At 45.4% G+C, this 7,062-nt stretch overlaps 1 long non-coding RNA gene across 1 annotated transcript; it reads left to right on the plus strand.

Moving 5' to 3' along the window:
* The first annotated feature begins 435 nt into the window (after nucleotides 1–435).
* LOC123490667 lies at nucleotides 436–6,323 on the plus strand. The gene is made up of 3 exons (XR_006661001.1): nucleotides 436–501; nucleotides 5,301–5,436; nucleotides 5,996–6,323. It is a non-coding gene; the product is annotated as an uncharacterized LOC123490667 (long non-coding RNA).
* Nucleotides 6,324–7,062: the final 739 nt, after the last annotated feature.

Raw genomic sequence — 7,062 nt, forward strand, 5'->3', positions numbered from 1 at the left:
TTTCTTGTAGGAACCTCTTGTTTTTTCCCGCTGGGGTAAAAGTGCTGAGTTTAGTATATTGTGAGGAACATGATTCATGTGTTTTGTGCGTTGTGTGTTTTATTTGTTTTCCTGACGGCTGCCTGGAAGCATCTCTCTCAGGAGGAGTGCTGCACACCAGACGTGTGACACTGATGGAGCAACTCTGTCTAGGAGGATCTCTTATAGCTTAAGGAATACGTATTCTACATAACATATTGTACAGATCTGCATTATGATATGGAGCAGTGGTTTATGGCCTAAAGAGTGGCCTAATATGTGACTTGTATAAGTGTGAAAGTGATTTAGGATATTACCTTGTTATTTGAAGACACAATGAATATGAACCATGATTTCTAGACCATGATGTGGTGTCAATGGTGTTAGTCTAAAAACAGTTTTCTCTGTGTCTCCACAGGTAAATCAGCAGAGAGGGCTCCATTTCCAGCCTATGTGAGAGAGCCTGGCGTGTCTGGCTGCCAGGTAAGTTTGATATCCGCTATTTTCTGCTTAGTGTGGCTCCGTTGGTAGAGCATGGCGCTTGCAACTCCAGGGTTGTGGGTTCAATTCACATGGGGTACCGCTAAGAAAATGTATGCACTAACTACTGTAAGTCGCTCTGGATAAGCGCTTCTGCTAAATGACTCAAATGTAAATATAGTGTGGTCAACTCTGCTTGTTTAATTCTCCTTGTTTGGGCATTCTCAATACATTGTTAAAACTAATTGGCATGTCCAGCTCATCAGATAAAATGCCTTTGTTGGTAGTATAATTAGAGTGAAAAGGAATGTTTACACCGGAGATGGTTTATAAAGCGAACAAGAAAGCTCATGAGAATATTCTGAGGTGTTGAGGCTTAGAGATAATGAGTGAGTGATTACAGTGGGGCGTCCTCAGGTCTTCGCTGTCTGGGCTGAGGGGTTTCTCCGTGCCCTGTGTAGTCTAGCAGGGTCTAGCAGGGGCAGCCGAAACCACAGAGAAACACCACTATCAGCACCTCCATTAAGCCAGGCTCAGCCCAGCTCCCCTCTCACAGCCACACAGATGTTCAACACAAAGGCCTGATTGTGTGCACAAGCCACAGCTCCCTCTCTCTCTCTCGTTCTGACGTCAGCAAGTCAATGGGGAGAGCTCTCATATTCTCTCTCTCACTTTTTCCTCCTCTTTCTCTCCCTCGTTCATTCTTCTCTCTGTTCTCCTCTTTCGCTCTCACTCACTGTTTTTCTGACTCTTCCCACTCTGTCGCCAGTCTCTCTGTATTCCCTTTCACTCTGCTCTGGCTGTGAGACCAGTAAGAGAAGTTCCACAGAAAATGGCTTCCGTCAGGGTCTACTCCACCCTCCACTGTTCCCAGTACTGAGCTTTTATATTCCACATTATGGTCAATGATATTGGGATTAGGGGTTTGCGTGCCAAGTCTGGACTTAGGTTTAGGGCTACGTCTGAAAGATGTCTTTAAAAGATAGAGCCCACTTCTTTGGGCTTAACCCAAAGATCAAGGGAGCCTCTGATCTCATTGACCCACTTGTTAACCCACTCGCTTAACCTCAAGCTAATCATGTGCCAGAGTAGTACCCTTCACTTCTCTATCCCCTCACTGTACACACTGTACACATTACTACTAACAACTATGTGGTCATACAGAGGTCTGTGCTTCCAGTCAGACACAGTGAAAATATAGCTGATGTGAGTCGAGAGCTCGTTTACTCATTCATAAAAGAGCTTTTTGGAGAGGGAATGCCAGTTCAGACATTTTGTGTGGGAACTGGGGAATTGATGCAGGCCTGCAGCTGCTGAGATCTGAGGCTGGCAGAGATTCAGTTTGTCTGGTCCTAGAAAAAAACAGGAAGACCAAAGCCATTTCATTCTTTAGAGAATGAAGGAAGAATGCTGGCTGGAAAATACATTATTAATATTGTATAACCCTTCTATTGATTATCGACAGGGCTCCACCGCTGAATCTTGCCCAGCCGAATCACGCATAAGCAAAGCTCTCAGCTGCAAAGTTTATCAGGCGTTGTTTATCTTTTAATGAGCAGCCTAAATGTTCACAACCCCCGTATGCTGGAGATTTCATAATCCATCCACACTAACCTAATAAAAGGTAACATTGTATTTTATTCTCGGAGGACCAGGAATGGAAATTCGAAACACACAAACAATCTATCAATAGGTAGGTTTTTGGAAACTCCCGTAATAAGGCCAGATATCTGCCAAACAGACCATCAGTTGTGGGCTTGTCATCAAGTCTAGGCAAATTGCCTCGCTCAGCAACGGATTATTGCATCATTTGAACTTGATGAAGAACTCCCCACGTCTTATTGGGTTAAATATTCAAAGTGTTGTAGCCAGCTGTGGCCCCCTATTCCACTGAGCATGTCTGTCTCACAATAATCAACCCGTTTTAAACCTTCAGGCTTTATCTTTTTGGACAGTTGTTATATACACACCAGTAAAAGAAAAAGAGCCCAGTTTATCCACTCATTGTCTTTGTGGTATGGTAAGGTGTTATTCTGCCTTGATCATAAGGGCAGGAAATCTGATTTAATTGAAGTCCTTCAGCATATCATCCCTCTCTCTCTCTCTCTCTCTCTCTCTCTCACTGGGAGTGCGGGCACACTGTTCTGTGTGTGCCCATGTTGAGTTGGCCCTATGTCCCCAGGGGGATGAGGTAATGAACAGGGCTGGGGAGAAAGGGGGAGAACGGGGGAGAGAGAGTGGGAGAAAGACGGGGAGAGAGGGGTTGGGAGAAAGAGGGGGAGAGAGGGGTCGGCAGGTTGCCGGGTTGCTGTGTTGCCGTGGCGGCAGCAGCGCTCTGTTCCGCAGGTAGCTCCTGTGTGCCTCCTGCGAGTCGGATTAGCCTGATTAAAGTGACAGGATGCAGTTGACAGACGACTCCCATTATCTCCTCAAATCTGCGTGACATTTCACTGTGGAAGATGGTCATTGAGATGTGAAGAGGCTTGGGCAGAAAGCCCTGTGATTCAGGAGATTCTTGCCATAATAAAGCCTTGTGTCGGGTATTGGGCATTTGCAACATGATAGACTGCAATGTCGTTTGATGCAAGTGTGTTATTGGAGTGCTAGGAGAGGACATTTTCTACCTCTCCTTAGACAATCACACACACACACTGACTACAGAACAGAACAAGCCTTGGCTGTTAACTCAATTTCACTCAATTATCTGTCTGTTTTCTTCTTCGTCTCAATTGTCTCTCTTTTTTTCTCTCCAGAAAATCAAAGATTTTGGGTTTAGTTTCATGAAAGCATAACAACATTTTCTGTCATCTTTAAATAGGATTCTGATGATTTAAAGATCTATGTAATCAACAACCAATAAACCCTGGCCTCGCTTGAGTTTCCAATGCTTTACTATGTGTAGATTACATGGTAATTGGTATTTCATTGGACCTCTTGTGGCTCTCGTATGGTTTTTGTTCCCTGCAGTAGTTTCTAAAAAAGAAACACCCGCTAATATTGCTGGGGGGATTTAATATCATTGAACAAAGGCAGCAGAAGAGTGTCTGGTCTGGTCTGTTGTGCCATGTCAATGTCAATGCAGTGGCCTCTGTGACAGGTTGTCAGTTTGCAGAGCCTGCTTCTCCACTCATTTCTACTGCAGTAAAGCGGTGGCAGACTTGATTTTCACAGGACTTGATGGCCTTCATTTCAATCTGTTAAAATCAGAATCTATGGTATTTTTTTAATACCACCTCACTACCATGTTGGTGTTATTGTGAGGGGTTTTGATTAGATTTTGGGGAAATATTTGTATTTATCGTGAAATACCCAGGGAATTCCGATAATAATAATGATGCTGACCAAGGTCAAAGTCATCCCTCTGACCTATGTTAGTTTGTCATTGGTTACCGTGTCAATCTCCAGCCCTCTCAGTCTACTGTAGCACACGAGGGCTCCAGTCTCCAGAGCAGCTCACTACTCTGAGGTGTCCTCACTCACCTCGGCCCTCCCTCCTTCTCCACTTACGGTCCATAGCAAATTAGACTAATTGGTCCAGGCCCTAAATTGGCCTGTTTGCTGGGGGCACAGTGGTCACTGGAGTGGAGGGGATACTGGTAGAGCCTGGAGGCTGCTGGAACCTTCCAGAGGCTGCCTCAGCTCAGTCACATGACACAGTAAACAAGAGAGGAGGGTGCTGAGGACTCTGGACTCCAGCCCACTAATCTGGGACTGTCAGATCAGAGGCAGGTTTTGGGACAGCTCTGTGTCATCTCGGCTCTCCTCCACTAATTGGATACGTGTGCCTGAGATCAGACACAGGTCCAGCAGGCTGGTGGCCTGGTGACTCCCAGGTCTCTGGGACGGACGTTTTGTCCAGTTAAGCCGGCGTGGTTTTCGGGGGAGCCCACAGATCCTGAGATCAGACAGATGGTTTAATGAGCCTTGAGCTGCCCTCCTCTCCCCCCCCCCATGCGCCTCGCACCTCCTTGTGCCCCCTCCCTTCAAAGAGCTGCTCCTGCAAGTCAGGACATGTCCCTGGCTGTGTCTGAGGATGCCCTCAGGCCATGATCGCTGCTGATCAATACCGTTCCACTGCAGGCTGGAGGAGAGGGAAATCACTAGGTCAGACTGATTGGATCGATGTCTCCTTGGAGTTCAGTGGAGCTGCTAACAGTGGCGCACACAGGAGTACACAAATGACTGTGTGTGTATAAAAAATAGTAACTGAAATTTGTATCTTGTGATTCGATTTCTTATGCTGATGCTCCATAACAAAGCATAATTTACCAGCATTATAGAACAGTACCATTTTTTCAGAATGTTTTCAAACAAACATTATACCTTTTATCAGCTCCACAGGAAGCACTCATTAACACATATATTTTACATTTTGAATAAGAACTATTTTACTACTAAGTGGACATGCATTAATTGAGGTGGCTGCGCTCGTCTGCTGTTGTGAAAAGAGGTATTTACTGTCTTTACCGTTAAAGAGAAATGTATTTTGTCTGAGAGCATATTGTTAGTGAATTATGGTACCATAACACACGGTGGCCCCTTATTCCCACTGGAGCACATCTCCATAAAGCTGCTCAATGGATTGATTAATGCGCTTTAATAGATCATTAGGGGAATGGCTGATTCATGGCCAAGTGTCTCACAGATAAAATTTGACAGTGCATGAGATCACCCCCTGACTGTACGAGTACATCCTCTCTCCTCTCTCTCACACACACACACACACACACACACACACACACACACTAGTTTCACATCTGCTGTGCTCCACTTATCTGTTGTTTCTCTGTTGTCTCCTCCAGGCCAATCTGCGACCGGACATTGGTCTGGTGAGTCCTGGGCCTGTGACCACATCGGGGAAAACGGCCCCTCCTTTCTACCCTCCCTTCACCGGGGCCAACCCCAGAAGACGCCCCATACCAGAACCTGCTCCCATTGGTCAGTGCCAATTAACCCATACCTATAGAGGTACAGAGCAGGGCAAGTTGTCCTCATTTTTGGTACAAAATAGTCCCTGACAATGGCATTATAGTCTAGTGTCATGTTTAGAGCAGTATGTGCTGACACAATTCTAAACCTCAAGCTGACCAAACGATGTAGCAAAGACAAAGCCAGAGCACTTGTTTTACAGAATGTGAACTTGTTTGTAAGAGACCATTGATCTGTTTTCACTAACTCCATGAACAAGCCTGCAGGAGTCCCTGTGTTTTCAATGGATTAATGACTTTTGCTTAGCCATTTAAACTCCTATTTTAACGCTAATAATGATTATCCTGATGATTACAATAGATTACACAACATGCACAAATTGTTTTGCGTTTTACATGACAAATTGTTTTTGATTTGACTTGATTGTGTGCTAGAAAAGCATGTTAGGCCAGGGATGGCTTCCTTTCGTCACTCCCCTCTTTATGCCAGTGTGTGAATGAGCTGTCGTGTTGTTTACATCCCACAAAGGCCTTTTCTATTGCCTCAATCCTGTTTTATCTTTCCACAGATCCTCTACAGACAAAGAAAGTTCGTAAGGTCCCTCCTGGGCTGCCTTCATCTGTGAGTGGAAGATCATTTCATCTGCCTGCTATACTTCTCATATATAAATAGATCTCTCAGTGAGCATAACCAAACACACACATACAAACACACACACAAACACACACACTGTGCACACACATACAAATACACACACACAGACAAAGAGAGCTGTTGACATCACTGTCGCACAAATTTAGCTGGGATTTCACTTGTTTTCCTTGACTCTTCAAAGGCGTCCTCTGCAGTGGCACTGGTGGTACCTGGTTGATGTGTAAGGAGCCCATAGCCCTGCCTTGTTGTTTTTGTGTGTGTGTGTGTATGTGCGCGTGTGTGTGTGTGTGTACTAGAGTGTGTGTATGTGTGTGTACATTGGGGTGATTGATTTTGGGGTCTGTCCTGTCACAGCGTGGTCTCCTCAGCTCCTCTCCTGGGATGAGGGGCTATGCGGGGCGCGGGGAGCAGAGCTGTCAGAGCGGATCCCCGGCGCTGCTCTTTTTATGTTTAATTAGTCATTATGTAGCCGAACAGGAGGACAGACAGAGATTAATAGCGCAGAATCAGAGACATTTCCATGGGTAATAATCCCGGTGGAGCAGAAGACATTAGAATGCAGAGGAAGTGTGGAGCTCAGCTTGCCTCCGCCTGGGCCGGGCCTCATTAATATGCATAAATCACTAAGTCAGATGTTCATTGTGAAAATCCTGGTGGATTCTCAAAGCGGCGATTAAGCCTTGCCTTAAATTCCCAGCCGCTGGTACAAGTCGATGCTTTTAATAAAAAAAAGCAACTGGTTTTAGCAGAGATCCCGCTTTACTTTCGTGCTGAAGGATTCTTCCCCAGAGAACAAAAAGGGGGCTTTGATGAGGGTGGCTCAGAGACTGGATTTGCTTTTGGAAGCTGTGATAATCGCGAGCTCCACCGCTGTTCCTCTGAAATCAAATATGGAACAAGCCACAGGACTTACAGTGAGGGAAAAAAAGTATTTGATCCCCTGCTGATTTTGTACGTTTGCCCACTGACAAAGAAAAGATC

Source organism: Coregonus clupeaformis, unplaced genomic scaffold (assembly GCF_020615455.1).
Source record: "Coregonus clupeaformis isolate EN_2021a unplaced genomic scaffold, ASM2061545v1 scaf4329, whole genome shotgun sequence".
NCBI classification, from domain to species: Eukaryota; Metazoa; Chordata; class Actinopteri; order Salmoniformes; family Salmonidae; genus Coregonus; species Coregonus clupeaformis.